Raw genomic sequence first — 21185 nt, 5'->3', positions numbered from 1 at the left:
TACTGAATTTTAAAAATTAATAAATGATACTTAAAGCAAAAGAATTAAAAATAAATTATTTTAAGATGCCACTGTTTTTGCCTCCCTGATTCACTTTTTTTTGTCAATTGCTTCATAGAATTTCAGATTACTGTGACAATATTCATTTTTTATGCTCAGTGTGAATTATCAGACAACTGTACTCTTTGAGATTAAATTATTAATAACTTCCATAGATATTAGAAGTTAACACTAGCAATTTTATGTTTTATTTTCTTGTATATTTTCAAAATGATTTTCATTCACTCAATATTTGTGTATGGTATTTTTGTAACATTTACAATAATGTGATCTTTTTGTCATGGAGTGGAGATGTAACATTCTAGTTTAATAATACACATACTGGTATGTGTATACCTGTGTTGAAAAAGAGAAAACAATTTATAGTCTGATCAATTTTTTTGAAAATGTGCAAGTGTAAATTTGGATAGCCTTCAAAGAAAAAATGTTTTTCATATTATAAAAAATGCAATTCAATAAACTTCTAAAAAAATCTAATGAATTATATTTCCTTCAATATTAAATAAGTTTAAATGTATTTAAAATCAAGAAAAGAAAAGGATATTATCATACTCCATTTAGAAGTGAATTATTTTTTTCTCAAAATTCAGGAAAGTACATTTCTTTTGTAGAAGAATAAACAAGTCACGCACATATTTCTCTGCAAAAACAACAAGATCCTTGTATATGTTTTATTTCCAATCACAAGATGTCAAATTTCTAAAAAAATTGCATTTTTATACTAAAAATACACAGACTGAATACATTTTCTGAGATTTCCTTCACATTAATTCCTTTGTAGGACGAGTGTTGTCACTGCAGGTATAAAAATAAGATTGACTATGAGCTAAAAATTGTTGAAACTAGATGGCGGATGTGTGGTGTGTTTTAAAAATATATATTATTTTTTCCATTTATGCACTTTTTGACAAAGTAAAAATGATTTCAATGTTATTTGATATTTTCCCGTAATGAGTAGTTAACTCTGATAAATCAAATTGTCAAATTGAAAAAGTCATGTCAAAAATGAATTTTTTCACCAGCTATATTTCTAATATTGTCATTTCTTCATGCTCAATCACCGCTCTGGTACAGAGCCACAGTCCTCTCATCTAACCTTAATATGGCCTCTATACTCAGGCAGAAATATCTTCTTTTCAAAACAATGTCATCTCCTCGGGGATAGTGGGATGAGACTATTTCTCTTTTGGTCCACAAAGACCTCCACCTCTGACCTCTGCATGATGTGCTGTATCCTCTCCTCACTGTACTCAGTTTCTGGGCCTTGATGTTGTCCCCGGAAGACGCCCCGATCTCGGACTCAGCTCCTGTCCGCAGCACTGGCACAATTCCCTTTATCTACATTTTTCCCTTTGTTTAATGTATTTTACCCCTCATGTGACAAAAAAAATCATTGCTCTCATATATTTCCCCTTAAAATAGTAATAAGGGTACATCTTCAATTGCTTTTTCACGGTAATGTCAATATTTCTCGGATTAATGTTAGGGTTTTCCATAATTTGTAACGATATGATTGTGCAATCATTTGGATAAACTGACTAGTCTGTTCAATACCACATCTCACAGGAATTACTGGAGTATAGGCATTCGGTATTAACAAACATGGGCCGAGGATTTAGCTTAGTAGTACTGGGTCTGCCTCGCAAGCACAAGGTTTTGAGTTCAATCCCCATATTTTTTTTTGACAAACACAAAAAAAAAAAAAAAAAAAAAAAAAAAAAAAAAAAAACACAAAAGGAAAAACAATTAACAAATATATCTTTAATTAAAATATTAGTGAAAGTCCTTCAATGAATCTTTTGAACCAAGAATATACTGTAGGAGAAAAATATAATTTTAATTATGGAATGATCAGATTGTTTTTTTTTAAATCTGACTTGTATATACCTAAGCATTATTTACTAAAATAGAATTACTAAAATAGATTAGGTACACATCCTATTACTTATCCATCAATTCAAAAATGTGTCTCCTAAGAATATATCATAATGGAGTATGTAATCAGAAACTTGCATTGTAGTTGAAGATAGTCAAGTAAAATCTAAACTAGTTTAATATGGTACATATGCCAGAATTCTGGAGCTAAAACTATTAATAACTGGCATTCTGGTACTATAATGCCAGCATTCTGGAGGCAGAACATAAGCTTAAGGACTGTACGGTCTACATAGTGAGTTCAAAGCCATCCTGGACTAGAGAGAAAGATGCCTCACTTTTGTGTATCTCCCTGAAAGAACTAAAGTCATCTTATCAGAGTGATACATGCATACTTTTTTTTTTAAGTGACCACAACTCACAAAAGCTAAATATTGTGAGCAGTCTATATAACCATCAATGATGAATGGATAAAGCAAATGTACTATTTATACACAATAGAATAATACTCAGCTTCCGAGAAAGATAAATTTGAGGGATTTGTAGGAAAAAATGAGGGCTCTTAAGACTGTAATATTACATGATATAAGTGAGATACAGAGCATTAAATGTTGCATGATTTCTCTATGATGAGAGATTAAAAATATAAATAAAGAGTAAAATAGAAGATATATGTTAGAAACAATAAGGAAGATTCTGTAGAGATTGTAAGGGGACAGGTAAAGTAGGGGAAAGGGGCACTTTTGGAGCAGAGGAAGTAAACATCAAAATGCAATGAGTATAAGTATCAGTCCTCCACTGTATATGTATGCATTGCCCAAGCTGAAGGGAAATATGTATAACAAACATGTACAAGTAAAATTACAACCTCATAAATAAAAATACAAATCAATCTCTGAGATAGATTCGCTGGGATAAAAGAAGTGCGTAGGATTGAAGTTAAAGAGTACAAACAAGTGGGACATTTTAGTAAAAATGTGTGTTCGTGTATGAAATTGTTATGAAGGGCCCTTTTGAGCAGAGCCACGGTGTGAAGACATGGGCCATGCTGCTATCAAGGAAAGAGTCGAGACCAGGTGAGATTCTATGGCCAAGGACCCAGGCAGGAGGGCGACACCATGATGGGGCAAACGGGGAGGAGCTGAGTGTGGCGGAAATGGTAACAAGGACTTTACTGTGAAAGCTTCCAGTTTTCATGAATTGAGTTTAAATAAAAACATATTCCTCCAAACTAGGTGAAGGAATTATATTCTCATTCTATGTCATTTCCACAAACAAATTTGATGTTTTTAGTCTTATTAATTATTTCTAAGTATAAGCTCTACACAAGGCAGAAATACTTTATTTCTCCATTGGGAAGACACCATGAACAGCCTTAGTGACTTTGCTTGCTGGAATTAAATGCTACTTGCTGTGTATGACCTTTTAGTTGGGCGAACATTTGGTAGATGTCTAAATTGACTGCTAAGATTTATCTTACAACTATTTCTTTATTGATTTTATTGGTACATTTTAGGTATACAATATAATGACGTTCATTATTAGACATTTGTACCTTTACATGATATGTTTTGGTTCATATTTTTCCCCATTCCCCTGCCTTCCCTTCAACCCCTCTACACAATTCCTATTTACAAAGATTTTGTTTCCATTTTTTCATTTTCTCATATGAATTCCACTCCCTTCTTTACTTTCCCCACCCCTTACAACTTCCCCTTCCCCTTTTCTATTTTTAATGAGTATTAGTTTAATTGTGACCTTTTTTGAATATTCACATAATTATGATCAATCTGAATAGAAGTGTTTCTAAGAAACACACAAGTATTGCACAGATTCAGAACCCAGGAGAAATAAACCCATATTTAAAAAAAAAAAATCACAAGATCAAATAGTATAGAAACTAAATGTGAATTTAGGCCATGGCAGGGGAATGGTGTAATACAAATACTTAACAAAATTGTTTTAAATAACAGCAAATTAAATAATTGTATATCCTTGCTGTTTTACTCGTGCCCTGAAATAATTGACTGTGAAGAGTATAAATCACTTTAAATTTGGCATTTTCTTATGTAGTTTTACACATACCTAAAAGAGTAACTAGCAATGTCACTCCTGAAAGTCTACCTGAGTTCACCTCAAATTTGTTATGTGACTGTTTGTTCATGATACTGCTATATTATTCATTGTTACCAATATTTTCATTGGCTATGTCAGCAACCAAATTGGGACATATCTTTGGAATGGAATACCAACCAGCAATGCAAAATGATGAAATCCAGGTACACCCAAAAACAGGATAACACTTAAAAAGAGAATTATACAAAAAGAAGGCAGACACAAAATATTACATCTTGTATGATTCCATTTCTATGGATTTTTGCAAAAGGAAAGTATACGAATGGGAATACCACGTGAAAAGTATAGAAATGTTAGCAAATATATCGCAGTGGGCAATGTACTAAGACTTATGATAGAGTACAACTCTCAGATCCACTCAAATTTGATCTGGTCAGGTTTGGAGCTGTGCCCAAAGTACCAGGCATTGGGAAATGTGTGGGATCACAAGGCTTGGCCGGCTTCGGTGCTCGCTGTTATGAACCTGTTGGAGAACACCAAGAGACTCTGAAAACTATAGAAGACACTGACAGAGAACTTTTTATACCTGGAAGACAAAAAGCACCTCTCCCGACAAAATTTGATACAGGAACTTTAATTAAAGTAACCATTCTGACTAGTTCTGTGTGAACTGCACACTTACTGCTTTCAAAAAGAAAATCAAAATAAATTTAGCTTCTAAACATTTTAGGTGTAAAAGAAAATTTGGGCAGAAGTTCTCTATATCACTGTGAATCATATATCACTCCACAATTCCTTAAATACTCTGCTCTTGACAGCAGATATTGTTTCAATCTTGATACTTCCTATATACAACCGATTACACTCATGTAATACCCAGGGTGTTTTCAGATTCCTTCAATTGCTGCATGAAATGTATCACCTTGGAATGCAACTCCATTCTCCCTGAGATGCTTGCTAAACTATGGCAGATGAGCTTGTCCTGCCTCCTAAGCTTCTGTCTGTCTGTCTGCTCTTGCTGCTTATCAGTGTATAAGGAAGTTGCTTGCTTATAATGAACTATTCTGTCTTATTTCACTCATGAATATATTAGCATAGCTGTTGCATAGTGAACCAAATGAATGGCAAGAATCAAGCTCAAAATAATGTGATCTCAACAAGGAGGCTACAAATGGTCAAATCAGTCTGTATGTTTGGAAAGGTGCGGACTGGTCTCCATTCAATTGTCCAGAGCTTATCTACATGTCTTTTTTTCCTAGTAAATTCCAACCACACATCCTTTGGTGGTATGGACATTTAGTGGTTAAGTGAGAAAATTTTCCAAAGGTTAAGATAAAAGTATACAGGGCATCGAATCAGTGAAATTAGGAATGTTAGGCCCCTGGTAATCATTCTAAGAAGGGAGGAAAACCACATTTCTGTTTGGGCATCAGAAACAGCGTTCTTCTTGTCTCCTCATTTTTGTCTGACAACTCTGCATTTGGTACCTGTGCCAAGCACCTGGTGTCCTGTAGGTGTGATTCAACAGTTGGTAACACTTGACGAAAATGACTAATGAGATGAAAGTGACAGCAACAAGTGCGGAGAAGTAAATGCACACTGAATTTACAAATAAAAAACATCTTCTCAACTCTATGCTTCTTATGGTGCCAATGGCACACTTCCTTTTTGTAATAACTTTTTTATTTTTGTAATGTTTTTATGATCTACCAAGAGGAGATCTTTATGACTTTGTCTTAATACATTTTCATTTGCAGGCTTGAACTCCAGTATTTTAAACATTAATAATTTTGGAACACCGATAAAGTAAAATCTCACTGAATTTGGATGAGATAGACAAATTCATAAAATCAGTGAAAGTAAAATCAGTATTTAACTGCACGGGAGTGTTGAGGGTGAGCTGATGAGCGTTTCAAGAGACTGTGTTGAGTTGTTTCTGTAAGTTTAGTTGTTATATTTTGATCGATATCTTAAGAGCAAAATATAAGACAGTTTATTTTTTAAGACCGATACACGCTAGCAGTTGAGGGCAGCAGTGTTGTAGGAAAAACACACACTAGAGATATACATTATATAGCCACCTACCATGAAGTAATCCTGCAGGACTGCACTAGGAAATGACACAGAGCACATACTTTTAATGCATTATGGTTGGGAGAATGGAGACTGAAAATAATCAGTAACCCCCATACCCATCAAGCGCTGCTGGGAGGCTATCTTTTGAGCAGATGTAATTTTTCCCTTCATTTCTAGTATTACCTATCAGCACACAGTGTGTGTCTCTGCAAACCAAGGATACACTACATACTGGTATGTGGTGACTATTGGAAATATGGCTAGAAATCTTAATGGTATTATTTTAGCCAGCTCAAACTGTTTTAACAAAATATAGGCACTGTGTGCCTGAGACAATAGACATTTAGTTCTCACACTTGTGTAGGCTGGCTCTAGTGGCAGATTGAAAGAGAGCTCAGATCTCTCTTTTTATTATTAAAAGAACAAGGTAGCCCATATTTTGCTGGTTGCAAGTTACAGACTAAATAAGTGTGTTTCATTTATTCTACTGTGTAGGCTGGCTCTAGTGGCAGATTGAAAGAGAGCTCAGATCTCTCTTTTTATTATTAAAAGACAAGGTAGCCCATATTTTGCTGGTTGCAAGTTACAGACTAAATAAGTGTGTTTCTTTTTTTCTATATGGTGATCAGAAAGAAAGCCATAACATAAATAAACAGAAGAAAAAGGAAATCAGAAAATATTTCTCTGTCTTTCTTTGTTGACAGAGACTCGCTTTTGTTTTTATTTGTTAATTATTGCAAAGTGCTCCAAATTTATATCCTGAAGCGATGGATGTACAGTTTATGTGTGTCTCAGGAAAAAGATCCAGAGTTTGTTCAGTACAGTCATGGGCTCACGTTTGTTTACTTCTTTGTATAGGTGGGTGAGAAATGTTCATATTTAAAAGACAGATAAGTCCTCTCTGCAGTCAGAGTCAGTCCTTACATGATATGGGGAATAATCAATTCCACAGGGAAAATTTGAGGAAGTCTTGTTTGAGGAGTGACATCTGAGCTGGTTTTGGAAAGATGGAATAACTCAGTGCACCTCAACATGTATCATGGACTTATTAAATGCAAGATACTATGCTAAGGTGCCGCAAAGCACAGAGAAGTGAACAAAATACAACTCCTTCGATACAGGGACTTATGATCTAATGAAGGAGACTGACACACACACACACTAGCCTCCCCGGACGTTTCCTTGACATCATTAAGTTTAATCCCCAAACCTGCTGAAGTGCCTGGCATTTGTAAATGTCTTAGCAATTTCAACACATGCTGTTGCTACTTGGGATATATGCTGAATAAACATGAGAATGAGGAGGATGGAGTTAGCTATAAATTGGCAGTGGGTCAATTCAGTAAATAGTTACTGACTACCTTCTGATCAGAAAATGATGAGATCTTGTGGGTACAGTGGTAAACATCTAGTTTTATATATATATAAAACATCTAGTATATTGTATATATTATAGGCTTCTTTGGTTTCTTTGGGGAATCCTAATCTATTAGCTAATGATGCCAACACAGATAAACACCTAATGTCACATGACAACTTCTTCATTGTTTCATCCTGGTGCTCAGGCATCAAGGTGTGCTTTTCTGTAAAATTTGCCTTACACATCATTTTTTCACTCTTCCTTTTAAAATATCAGTGTTGTAACTCTTTATTGTGTAAAAAAATTCTCTCTATTTCATATTGTAAAATTATGCTTCCTAAACACTTTTCCAGAGAAGAAATATTTCATTCTTTGGATTTGAACTCTCTCTTGTAGTCATCCACTGTTTGGTCTACAGAGTTCGGTTCGGAAGCTCAGACTAGGAGGGTAAGGTGTGGAATCACTAGGCAACCTCAGGGGAGGTTTCTGGAACATTTCCACTTTATTCAGAAATGAACAGGATTATATAGGGACAGCATGGGGGCGGAGCATGGGAGGAGCATTTAACATTTGGCGATATCTTATTGGAAGCACGGTGGAGTGATTTTTCTCTGGCAAGGCACGGACTGGGAGTGGTGGTGTAGCCTGTTAGACCCAGCATCTACGGACTTAGTTGTCTAAGCTCAAGAGACAGGAGTGAGGCGCACCTGGCCCAGCCAGGATTGAACTTCTCTCACACTCTCTAATTAATCTTACTCTCAGGGTTCATGTTGCACATTATATATACTGCATTCTTCAAGTCTATGTGAGCATACGCAGTGTTTGTTTCTCTAGTGTTCAAGGACTTATAGATTTTTGGAAATTTTACCATACTATCAATTAGATGAGATAATTTAGTTCTGCACAAATATTCTTTTATGCTTGTTTCTTTTAAATGTGAAGATAAATCAATAGCTTGTTTTTTTTTACTCCTGACACCATACTGTGCTTACATTTTTTCCTTCCACATAAATTCCATAGATCAGCAGAGGTATTACATTTTCAAACACACAAAGTCACATCAGCCTCCTGGGAAGCCTGCAAGATGCTAACATTCACTTGAGAATATCTCAACCTTCCTCAGAATGAGTGATATTTACTAGTGATATTTCAAAGAACTGATAGCCAGGGAAGTCTGTCTTCATGACTTCAGGCTTTATGCTGTGCTCACTGCATGCATTTTTATTTGTAATTTAGAACCATTTCTATTTCTCTATTCAGAGAGTATATGGTTGTGAATCCCAAGAGTTTTTATGAGGAGTAAATGTGCAATTATTTCTAAGGAAATTGTTTAAGTAGGATAATGAGCCTTGAGCTAAGTTATGAAGGATGAGTGAAAATAGATTCATAGAACTTGGGTCAAGGAAGGTCCATGAAGGCAGAGAAAAAGTTCATTTTATGCAAATATATGAAGACAAGAGAATAGACCACACACAGGGAGCTGCATATTAAAATGTATCATTGTCAATAAAATTAACCTTTCTTTTTAAACCATTTTAAGTTTTGTGTTCAAATAAATGTTGATTTTCATTTTTCTATATCATATGGTCTGTTGTGCCTGAATGTAGGATTTTTTTTTATTCATTAACTTTGTTGGTACATTTTAGGTATACCATATGATGATAATCATCAATGGGAATGTGTACCTTTACATGGTACAACTTGGTTCTTATTTTTTTAAACTCCTTACTCCTTGCATTCATTAATTATTGATCTTTTTGCCAAAAGTTCCTCCCACAAACTTCTAGAAAAATAAGTGTGCTGCTTTAAATAAAAATATCTTTTTCTCAACTATATACTTACAAAATGCATGCTCATTGCCAAGATAAAAAGATATGTATTTCCTGGTGAACGTTACTATGATTCTCTTCCGTTAATAATTGCCTTCTGTCTTCCAATTTGAGTCTTTGTGTGCTCAGGAACATATCAATTTCAGGAAGTCCATCAGAAGAGAAATGAAAGCCCTAGTAATTATCTGAGGAATTCTATGAGGTAACATGTGAGCATCTGCTATTGAAATTTTGCTCCCTGATCACTGCTTTTTTTTTTTTAACTGATACATTTTAGGTATACAATTCACTGCAGAGCTACCAATATGAGTCTCTACCAGAAAATGAAGAGTCTGCATTGGAAAGTTGAACATTCTGTGCTGGAAGCCTGACTGAAAAGCAAAGTCTCAAAGCAATAGCAAATCCTGGCGCTCCCAAATGTAGTGAGTCTTACCTCTCTCAGTTTGTGGCCTACCTATTAATTATGGGCAGACACACCCAGAACTTACTCATCCTGTTGGGTGATTCTTCCTCAAGTCAAGTTGACACCTCACGATTAATGATCACAATCTATCCCCTGTCATTTGACAATCAGCTACATCTCTTTAAACTGTACTTAATCTCCAAATACAATTGCAAGTTCATGATTGTGCCTAATATGATAAAGCTATCCTGCCTAAAAATAGAAACCGTCTACAAATTCCTTACAAGAAGCAGAAGGCAAATTTTCTTCAGGTGATACTTACTTTTCACCTGATATCCCTTAATTTAAATAATATAATGTAGATTTAACAGTATATAAGTACCAATTTAAGTTGATCAATATTATGCTGTAATGAAAGAAAACATATCTGCTTAATATATGTGTGTGTGTGTGTGTGTGTGTGTGTGTGTGTGTGTGTGTGTGGAGAAACGTAGTACTGAGAGAAAGGAAGTTCTCTGGGCAGTTAGAATCTCCTTTCTATAACTACTCATGCTATAGTAGCTGAACTGCTTCCACTACCTGTTCTTTTTATAAAGAGCCCAACAATGACAATGAGGACGTCCTAGCTTCTAATTCATGTAATCATTGTGGTGCTTCCTCCCACAAACCTTCCCTCTGGAACCGAGACATCCAGCCCCACAGATCCTACACTACTAAGAACAGGAAGCAAAAGCTTTGCTAGTGGATCACTAGGTAATGATGAACACTGCCACTTCTACCTCTTGATTTCTGGACCTATGACTCCTGATTATGGGAGAAACAGTGATGTATACTGGACACTGATTCAAAGTGTATACAGCCTTCTGGAGAAGCTTGCTCCAGTCTAGAGTCTCTTTTTATCATAACAAGAAGACACACTGAAGAAGGCAGGAGAAGGCAAGAGTTATGTAGGCCACATCAATACTCCTTCTACTCTAAGCAGCCTATCTGGAGATACCTCCTCCTTTGGAGAGTGAGAAAGGATTAAGTAGAGGCATTAGATTTGAAACCCTGTGCCAGGTGATTCATAGTAAAATTCAACTTGATTTCTCTTTTGGGGGATCAAGACAAAAAAATCAGCATGAGACATGATCTTAAAACTATGTACCCAGCGAAACTTTATTAGAAATGGAGAATGGACAAAGGCATTACCTACCATACAAAAAAGCCTAAAAGAATGTATCTCCAATTTGCTAGTATAAAATAAAAATGTACTTTGTTGACTTTATAAAACAATTTTTATAAGTAAGTGTTAGACAAAACTTTAAATTAAGTATAGATACTTCAAATTTTGTATATAAATATAATCATATATATATATATATATATAAATGCAATTAAGCAGTGTCATGATTTTTAGAAGTAATGCATTTTATAACACTTTTTTTTACCTTAATTTTTAATGAAATAAAGGTTGAGAAAGTAGAATGAAGCTTGCCAACATACAAATAAATATGGTACATAAGATTTACCTTTTCATAACTTTGTTTCAGGACAATGGTGAAAAGAACAATTAGTCGGTACTGCTGCTTTTTCAGATGGATCAGGAAAGATCTGTTTTTCTCTATGTCTCCAGTTAATGCCCTGAAGTAGACCATTAGCTTGATTTTGAGTTTTTAAGGCAAATTTATTAGGTTTGATATTCTAATGATGCTGACATTCGGAAACCACAACACAATGTCATGGTAGGAAAATTGTGCCTTACTAAGATTATCATCAATTTTTCAACCAAAATGTCACCACCTATTTCAGTTTCTCATAAACCTCACTGTGTGCAATAATTTTCCAGTAGCCATTATTAAAACATTCAGGATTTAATATTATGGTAATTTAGGGAGTTTTATTTCTAAGATAAGTATTTCTATGCTTATTAACAGAAAAAAAAATTACCCTGTTAAAGACTGTTGCAGGAGAAGAAATTTCTTTTCAAAATTTTATGTAATTGAAATTTCAAAATGGATTCAATGCAATTGTAAAATACAATGCTATTGGAATAAATAGATTGCAGGGGGTTTCTACATTTCAAAATCAAAGTTTCATACTTTTCGGTCTCTGTATTTTGCCGAGTATATAAACCACAGAAGTATAAATTTGAAATTAGTAGAGCATCTGAATGTTCAATTCACTGTAAACAATGAAATGTTATCGCTATATGGGTTTGTGACACCAGTAATTATAATTCAAGTTTTGCAACAACAAATCTGTAACCAATATGCTGTGCTAAATATTAAATGTTCTCTTGTATTTTGAAATAGCTTACTACCATCTGTATTTATGTAATTTTTCTGCCAAATTTTCCCATTTATTTGTGAAAAATTTTAAATATATTTCATAGGAATACCGAGTGAAGTTTAAATTGTGGTACAAATGATTGTGTACAGTCTTATTGAATATCTGGTGTTTTAGCTATGTCTTTGGAGGATAAATGAATATACATATATGTTAGCAAATTTAAAATTGTTCCATATTTCTCTGCCTTTGCATGTTTATAATTCCATAACCTCATCTAGTCTGACATTAGTTATCAACTATTCCTTAAAAATTATTACTTTTAAAAGCTATAAAATATGGTATATGTACTTTCCATACATGTAGTTAATGTTTATTAAACTGATATAGTCATTCATCATTTAATTAATGGGATAGGTTTTAAGGAATGTATAATTCAGCAGCTTTATTATTTTGTTGCTGTTCTGGACAAAATTGAGATAGCTATGATATCACTAGGCAGCCGGATCTTACTGACACCACGATCTCACACGCAGTCCATTGTTAAATAAAATAATATTATGAAGCACTGGATTGTATTACTGTTAACCACCATACCTTATGATGTTTGACATGTTTTATGTATGTTAAGGCATTTAATTCTTGGAAAAACAATAAGCTACAAGATAAAGATATTTAATATGTTGATAAATAGGTAAGAAAACAGATGTAGAGCAGTTCTATAATTTGCATGAGGTCAGTAAAACTGAGAATGCAAAACACGTACACCAACCTAAATCCCATCCAGAAATTCCAAGACTTCCTTACTTCACAGAGCTCTTAATTTGTTTTCTTGTTAAAAAGACTCAAAGTGTTCTTAGTTCTAAAGTGTTTTAAGTTCTTAAATTCAAAATCCTTTACAGAAACTTAGCATTATGACAGCCATTTCATATAATAATATATGCAATTTTAAAAAAGGAATAAATTTTCACAGATTATTCACACCAGAGAAACTATTCGGTATTTACACATGTGTGACTTATTCATTTCACTTAGGAGTATAGCATAAGATTACTGACATTTAGAAATGGGAAGAAAGGAGCTAAAGGGAAGGTGAGATGGATAGGGGAAGGGTAATAAGGGAAAAGAAAAAAATGTGAGATAATGATAAGATGGAAATAAAGTGTTTGTAGATGGGGAGGGGAGGAGGGGGTGAAGGGAGGGCAGAGGTAAGGGGAAAAAATGAGAATCAAGACTTGTCATGTAGGGGTACAAGATCCCAACAATGAATGTAACTGTACTGTATCCCTAAAATGTACCAATAAACTCAATTAAAGCTGAAATAATACCATATTTATTTTTATGTTGGCAAGCTTCATTCTACTTTCTCAGAAATGGTTGTGCATGCCAGTAATCCCAGCACTCTGGAGGCTGAGGCAGGAGGATCACTGTGAGTTCAAGACCAGCCTGGGCTACATAGTGAGTTCCAGGTCAGTCTCAACTACATAATGAGACCCTGTCTCAAAAAACAACAACAACAACAACAACAACAATAATAATAATAATAATAATGGGAAAGATGAGAACCAAGACCTGTCATATAAAGGTACAAGATCCCAATGATGAATGTAACTGTACTCTATACTTAAAAACACCAATAAATGCAATAAGAGTAAAAGATAAAAAGTTATTATTTAAAAATAATACTATGAAAAATAATTTGGATTTTAGTAATCATACAGTGTTTTTTTTTTACTTTAGAAGAGTTATTAGCTATTAGCCGGGGATTTAGCTCAGTGGTTCCGTGGTCTGCCTCGCAAGTACAAGGACCGGAGTTTAATACCCAGTCCCCCCCAAAAAAACAGAAGAAGAGTTATTAGCTATTCCTAAATCAACTAAACTAACAAAATGTTTTAAAATTTGATGGATTTTAAAACTTGTTTGGAGCTGTTTTTTGTCTTCTAGAAGATTTCTAGCTATTTCCAGACTTTGTAATTTGAAAATAGCAGTCATATTTTCCGACTTTAATCACATCAATTATCAGTGTAAAGGAACTTCCAATGGTCAATATGATTTTTTCTCAAAAATAAATTTTATCAAAAAAGAGGAAGGGTTTATAAATTACAGACCATGATCACTTTATATTTATGAAATACCTAAAATAATGTCTATGTTTTTCTGAACATTAGTGGTGAACACTTTTTTTCATAAATCAGTGTGATCTATGAATAGACTTTCTAAAGAACTGATTTAGATCTAACTAAAGAGGAAATAATTGCCAGCATATATTATTCAATATTCCAAAATGAAGACTATCAGTGAAACCTATTTTAATTTTATGAGTTGCTAACACAAAACATTCCCAACTAAGAGCATGTAGGCTTTATGGTAATACAGTATAATAAATATACACATGGTAAAAACATTTAATCCACTTTTTAGCTTCATTCTTTAGTATCTACCTACAATTATAAAAGATCTCTCAAAATCACTTTTTTATTATTTGCTTTCAGTCCTAGAATGCAAGAAGTATTAGAACATAGTTATTTGGTTTGTTTCTGCATCCTCAAGGAAAGAAAAGAACTTAGTAATTATTCAGCATTGAGTGATTATTTTTTAAATTGAATGAATTCTTTAAATTACCTGCTCACATTACACATCTCACTTTAATTGATTGAACTTTATAATAATTATATATGCTTTACTGATAATAAAAGGCACTTTCTGTGACAATGTCTGTACATCATAGCTTTTTTATATATCTTTCTGTGTCAAGCATGTTAAAGTACCTCTGTGTGTAAAACTGATAATCAAACAGACTTAACATATTCCAAGATTCTGTGCATGGAAAACCTCTAAGCTTCAGGTGCAGCCCAAAAAAGCAATAGCTAGAGGTTTTATCCATAGCTGTTATCTAGGAACTGTCATAAAATCTGTTCTTACTCAACTGAGAATAGACTTCATATAAAATGAATAGAGTAAAAAGCAAAACCAACCAGTATTTTATATCAAAGATTCACAGAGCAATCACAGAAAACAGATATGAGGCAAAGGAAAACTAAACTTTAATATTTGTGTCATAGTAAGCATTTTTAGGATGTATTTGAAGGAAATGAAGTCTACCATTAATGCTTTTAATAAAAGCTATAAACAAACAAATAAGTAGTCAGGAACAAATTGATACAGGTGCAATAATTTGAACTCTCTCTCTCTCTCTCTCTCTCTCTCCCCCTTCACTTCCACTCCCTTTTCCTCTCTCTTTCTATATCCATTGATGTTTGTGCTTTACTTTATTTGTGGTCTGATAAACAAGCTACTATGCTGTGAGCTGAACTAGCGGAGGACATGTGGCAAAAAACTGAACATGAACTCTGACCATTAGGAAACTGATGTTCTCGGTTCAAAAGCCTCAACAAAATGAATATCATGAAGAAAAATGAACACACTTGAAAACTGATCTTTTCTCAAAAAAGACTTCAGATGAGAACATGCCTGTAGCCTTAGCTCTACCTTGTGAAAGAACCCAATATACAAGTCCAAACAAAACTCCCTGACTAGATGGAAGACAAATGGACTGTGAGGTAATAACTGTCAGTTATTTAAAGCCATTGAATTTGTAGACACTTTAGTATGCAACAGATAACTAATAAACAATATGCTATGGGAGAGAAAAATTAAAATATAGGATAAAAGAAGTCATTAAATCTGAATCACATAATGATATGTAGACGTTGGTAGCTAATATTATATTTTACTCTGATTTGCAGCTCTTGTAGAGTCTGGGCACACAATTGTCCTGCCATAATGTATCTTTAAAAATGTTATATCAGACTTAAATGCTAGCTAAACAATACAAATTTGAATGCAAGTTATTATATAGAAGAATTTTCATTATATTCAGTGCATAGAGATAGGATTTCCCAGGTGATAAACTTAGATGAGGAAAATCAGTGAGATTCTGGATTCATTTTGAAGGGAAGTCAAAATTAATGCACTTGCTCTCAGATGCAGTTGAAAAGAGGATGTAGGGCCAGGGATTTAGCTCAGTAGTGCCTCCGCCTGCCTCGCAAGACCGAGGTCCTGAGTTCCATTCCCTGGTACCAAACAAAACTAAAATAAAAGAGGAGTCAGAGACAACTCCGAAGAATGCTACTGAATTTGGCCAGAAGGAAAAAAAAAATAGCCGTTTCAAGAGATTGAAGGAACAATGATTTCAAAAGATTCATTCAGGATAAAATAATTTGGGCTAGAAAGAGTGATTACAAGGAATCGCAGGTGAATACATGATGTATTATGAAAAGAATAGTTTGAGATTTCACAATTTAGAATATTAATCTTTCCCTATGTCATGTAAGAAATGGAATTCAGGGGTTATGTGTAAATAGGTAGATGGAAAATAACCATTTCTGTTAAATATTTCAGATGGAACGAGGGAAGAAGATAACAGAATTTTATTTTCAAACAGACGCTTAAAGTATTACATAAAATAGTTCCTGAAGAATGTTAATTTAAGAAATCCTTCTCTACTCATTTTCCAGATGGAAAGAAAATGTTCAAATGAGAAGGGGGGTAAGGGAGGGGCGAGGTGGACAGGAAAGAAGGAACAAGAAAACAAAAGAAAAAATAGAAGGAAAAATCGGAACAAAGCTTTCGTATATAAGCAGGGCTAGAACAGTTAGCAGGGATGGGAAGAAGGAGAAGCAAGATATGTGATGTCGAAGTCCACGTTCCCTATGGTGACTATCATTACTACGTATAACTAAAAGGTACCGCTAAATGTTTTGCTTTAAAAAAGAAAGAAAAATAAATAAGTATTTCTCTAAAGATTAAATTCTGTGCAATAAGTACTGGTTTACAGAACAGTTACGGCTGAAAAATTGTTGATGTTTGGCACATGGATAAAAAAAGAAGTGAGCAAGTACACATTGTTTTAATAGTCATCCCGCCTTACTTTGTTGTTGAGTTGTAATCCAAAGTACAGGAATTTATGAACTATCAATTTACAGAGTGTCAGAACAACCTTCGTTAGGGGACTGAATCCACCACTATAATTAGTTTGTCATTGTTAATTTACAGAGCTTTGTAATGTTGAAAATTTTCTTGTTACCTTTACAGCTACACTATCTTGAAAGTAAATATGTCAAGCAAGAAATTCTCTCTCTAATATAGAGTAAAATTTAGTTTAGACAGTTTTATTACATGAGAATTATGAACACTATAAAGATAAGAGTTATATGTTAGACATAATTGCCCATTACAGAGAGTAGGAAACATACTGTTCATCTTAAGTAATTCAATTGGCCGAATCTAATCTTAAAATATATGCTAAGGTAGGATTAATGCCAGTGAAATTTGAAATGACATAATTTACCTTCTTATCATTAATTTTACAAGGTTAATAATCTCTTGACAATGCTTTGATGGGGTTTTCTTTTGTCTAATAGTCACTATTAATTTATCAAATAAGAGTAAAATTTTATTATTTTTATTATTTATTTTTGCATGTGTTCTTCAAAGTTTTTATTATTTTCTTAAATCTTTGAATAGTCCTTGAAGGAAGATTTTATTATCATCACCCTGCCTAAATAAGTAAATAAACGGAGGCAAATAGCAGTTAATTTATCCCAAGTATAATAGCAAATTAATTTTAAAATCTGACTGCATTAATTGACTTTTTTCAGAGTCTACTTCTTAATATACTTCAAGTTTTTTAAATTAAATCAAGTAAATTCGTATTTGCTCAGATGATTCTAAAACTTTTTTTTTTTTTTTTTGAAACCGGGGATCAAACTTGACACCTGGCGCTTGTTGGGCAGGTGGCAGCACCACTGGACTAACATATGTAGGCCTAAAAATAACTTTTTTTTTTTATACCAGGAATCAAAGTCAGGACCTTCCGCTTGTGAGGTAGGCGGTGGTGCTGCTGAGCTAAATCCCCGGCTCCCCAAATCTAATTTTAAAAGAAAGAAATATGTCCAACGAAAGTAAATTTTGTCTATTAACTCTGATTTAAGAGTAAACAGAGAAAGCCTGATTATTTTAAATGTAATTTTATAAAATAGCCATTAATATTAGTTACAAATGCATTTAAAACCTTATAATAGTTAATTAAAATGCCCTTCCAAAATTAAGTATCATTTGGCATATTGCACATATTCAATATCTAGAAGGCATAGAGAAAAGGAAAGAAGGGAAAGGAATAATTATGAGAAAAGGAGAAAGTGGAAACAAACTCTTTGTAAATAGGGAGGTATGGAGGGGTTGAAAGGAGGGCAGGAGAATGGAGAAAAAAATTAGGAACCAAGATATATCATGAAAAGTTACAATTTCCCAGTGATGAGTGGCATCATATTGTATACCTAAAATGTACCGATATACTTAATGAATAAGAAATGAATGAGATAAAACTGTTCAAAATTTTGAAATCATATTCAGATTTGATAGTGTATCACATCTGTAAATTTGTATTCTGTGAAATGTCACTTTAGTATCAATTTATTTTAAATAAAATGATTATTACACTGTAAACTACTGTTAAGAGGAAATTTTATTGTTATTTTTTAAATGCAGGTGTATGGGCAAAAATAAGAACACAGATCTGTCACGTAAAGGTACAACATCCCAATGATGAATGTAACTGTAGTGTATACGTAAAAAGTGACAATAAACAACAAAGTAATTAATGAAATGAAATGAAATAGTGCCCAATAACTTTTTCAAACTCAGGTCCGTGTGCCTGTGAGGCAGGCAGCGGAACCACTGAGCCAAATCCCCAGGCCAGTGCCCATTAACTTACTAATCACTGACAAGATATTCTAAAGATGCTCTAAATAAAATAATTATAGATCTTTGTTAGTTTTATATTCCAAATAGCAATTATTTCTCCAATTCAAAATTCTTCTAATTTGTATAGCAATAAATTAAAATATAATGGAAATGGATTCAATTAAAATCAAAATAGTACAGTCATATTGCACATATGTAATTTTATAGACTTTTGGAAAAGACTAAATGGAAATGTTTTACAGGAAGTTACATATTAGCAATACCAACCCTGAGAGGTTCCCAGGGAATTAAATGTTTTCATGACTAATATCCTCTTTTAATATGGCTTAATTACCCCCAAAAAATGAAAATCATTTTGGTTAATTGGTAAATACAGAGAATAATTAAGGATTATGCTTGGCTGTTATAAAATTGAGGTTACCTATTGAAAAGTTGGTTTATTGATGTTATTAATATTTTACATATTAATTTATATGTTATATATGTTTTATGTATATGTTAAATATTTAGTCATTTTAATAACTATGTCCTCACACCATTTCATTTTAACAATTTACCCTTACAAGTTTGAAAGCAAGTGTGGCTTTGTGTTATACTTTTTGGCTTTGTAAGAACCAGTACCATTATTTTTTGTGTTTGGGGTATTCTAATATAAATGCTTATCGAGTTAGAAAGTGTAGCCAACCAGATGAAAATACTCAAATACCCAAAGCACATTAAGATAAGGATGTCTGAGTTTGGAAACAAGCCCTAGATCCCTTTTTTGCCTTTAATTTTTTAATGATATTTTAGAAATAAGTGAGGCACACAATATACAAGCATGGTGAGTCTGTTAGTTTTACACAGGTGTATTTTTTGAAAGAAAATTGTACAAATAACAGTAAATGAATATGCAAAGCAACCTGTATTAAAGGGTTAGCAGATATTTGCACATGTGATGCATGCTATTGCTCTTCTCAGAACTAAAGCAGTTTCAAGTGATTTCCTTGACAATTCAGTAAACAATCTATAAATAAATACAAGTATGTTTACAAAAAAGACTTTTACCCTACAGATATAAATTTCACTTCATATACATTTATATTTCATCCTTCGCCAAGGAATACAAGGGTATTTGTACTTTTTCCCATCTCAATTGGACTAAATATTTATTACTACTGTGAGTTGGCCAAATTATACAAAATTGTATTCATTAAAACTTAATAGTACCTCTTGTATTGATGAATCTCTCTCTGTTATTTGTGCCTCCAGAAACAGATGAAAGGTTGGTAATTTATTATTGAAAGGATTATAACCCATGCTGTCCGTTTCTAATAAGATGTTTCCGAAGCAGAGCTTAGATAACAGAGAATGCAGCTTCAAAAAGGGATTGCTACCATTAAGGACACTTCATAAACACGAAAACTAGTTACCAAATTATTATTATAGTTATTATTATTATTGTCTCCTATATATATTTTTTTATTTATTTAAAATTTAGATTCGTTGTAATTAGATGATTTAAAAGTGAAAATATGTACAAATTCATTAAAACAATTAGGAATGTTAAATTTAGTGTTTGTTTTGTTTGGTTTTTAGACAGGGTCTCACTATGTAGTTGAGACTGAAGTGCAACTCACTATGTAGTCCAGGCTGGTCTCAAACTCACAGTGATCCTCCTGCCTCAGCCTCCCGAGTGCTGGGATTACAGGCGTGCGCCACCACGCCTGGCTCAGGAATGTTAAATTTAAATTGGCAATATTGCCTTCCCGGCGGTGACGATCTCCCCACAAGAACATACCTCTCGCAAGATATCTCCTTCACCGCTCTCCAGAGGAGAAAAAGAGAAAGCACAAGAAGAAGAAGCCCTGGTGCAGAGCCCCAATTCCTATTTCATGGATATGAAGTGCCTAGGATGCGATAGAATCGCCACGGTCTTTAGCCATGCACAGACGGTAGTGCTGTGTGTCGGCTGCTCCACTGTCCTCTGTCCTAGGGGAGGAAAAGCAAGGCTCACAGAAGGATGCGCCTTCAGGAGGAAGCAGCACTAACAGTACGCTGAGTAGCGATGAATGGGAAGCCATCCCAATAAACACATTTTGTGTCTTTAGCCATGCACAGACGGTAGTGCTGTGTGTCGGCTGCTCCACTGTCCTCTGTCCTAGGGGAGGAAAAGCAAGGCTCACAGAAGGATGCACCTTCAGGAGGAAGCAGCACTAACAGTACCCTGAGTAGCGATGAATGGGAAGCCATCCCAATAAACACATTTTGGATAGGAAAGAAAGAAAAAGAAAGAAAGAAAGAAAGAAAGAAAGAAAGAAAGAAAGAAAGAAAGAAAGAAAGAAAGAAAGAAAGAAAGGGAAGAAAGAAAAAATTGGCAATATTTTGTGTTTTATTATAAATCAAGTCAAATTTTTGCAAAGCACTGTAAGTGAGTTTCTTTTATTTACAGTCTTATACTGGGCATGAGCAAGAATATTTCAAATCCATCAGC

At 33.8% G+C, this 21185-nt stretch overlaps 1 pseudogene; it reads left to right on the top strand.

The window, feature by feature from the left end:
• The first annotated feature begins 2973 nt into the window (after window positions 1-2973).
• Window positions 2974-20742, top strand: LOC104852022 (annotated as a pseudogene).
• The last annotated feature ends 443 nt before the right edge of the window (window positions 20743-21185 follow it).

Source organism: Fukomys damarensis, unplaced genomic scaffold, assembly GCF_012274545.1.
Source record: "Fukomys damarensis isolate Sample0158 unplaced genomic scaffold, DMR_v1.0_HiC HiC_scaffold_1, whole genome shotgun sequence".
NCBI lineage: Eukaryota > Metazoa > Chordata > Mammalia > Rodentia > Bathyergidae > Fukomys > Fukomys damarensis.
The sequence above is the reverse complement of the archived record's forward strand: the minus strand, read 5'-3'. Positions and strand labels throughout refer to the sequence as shown.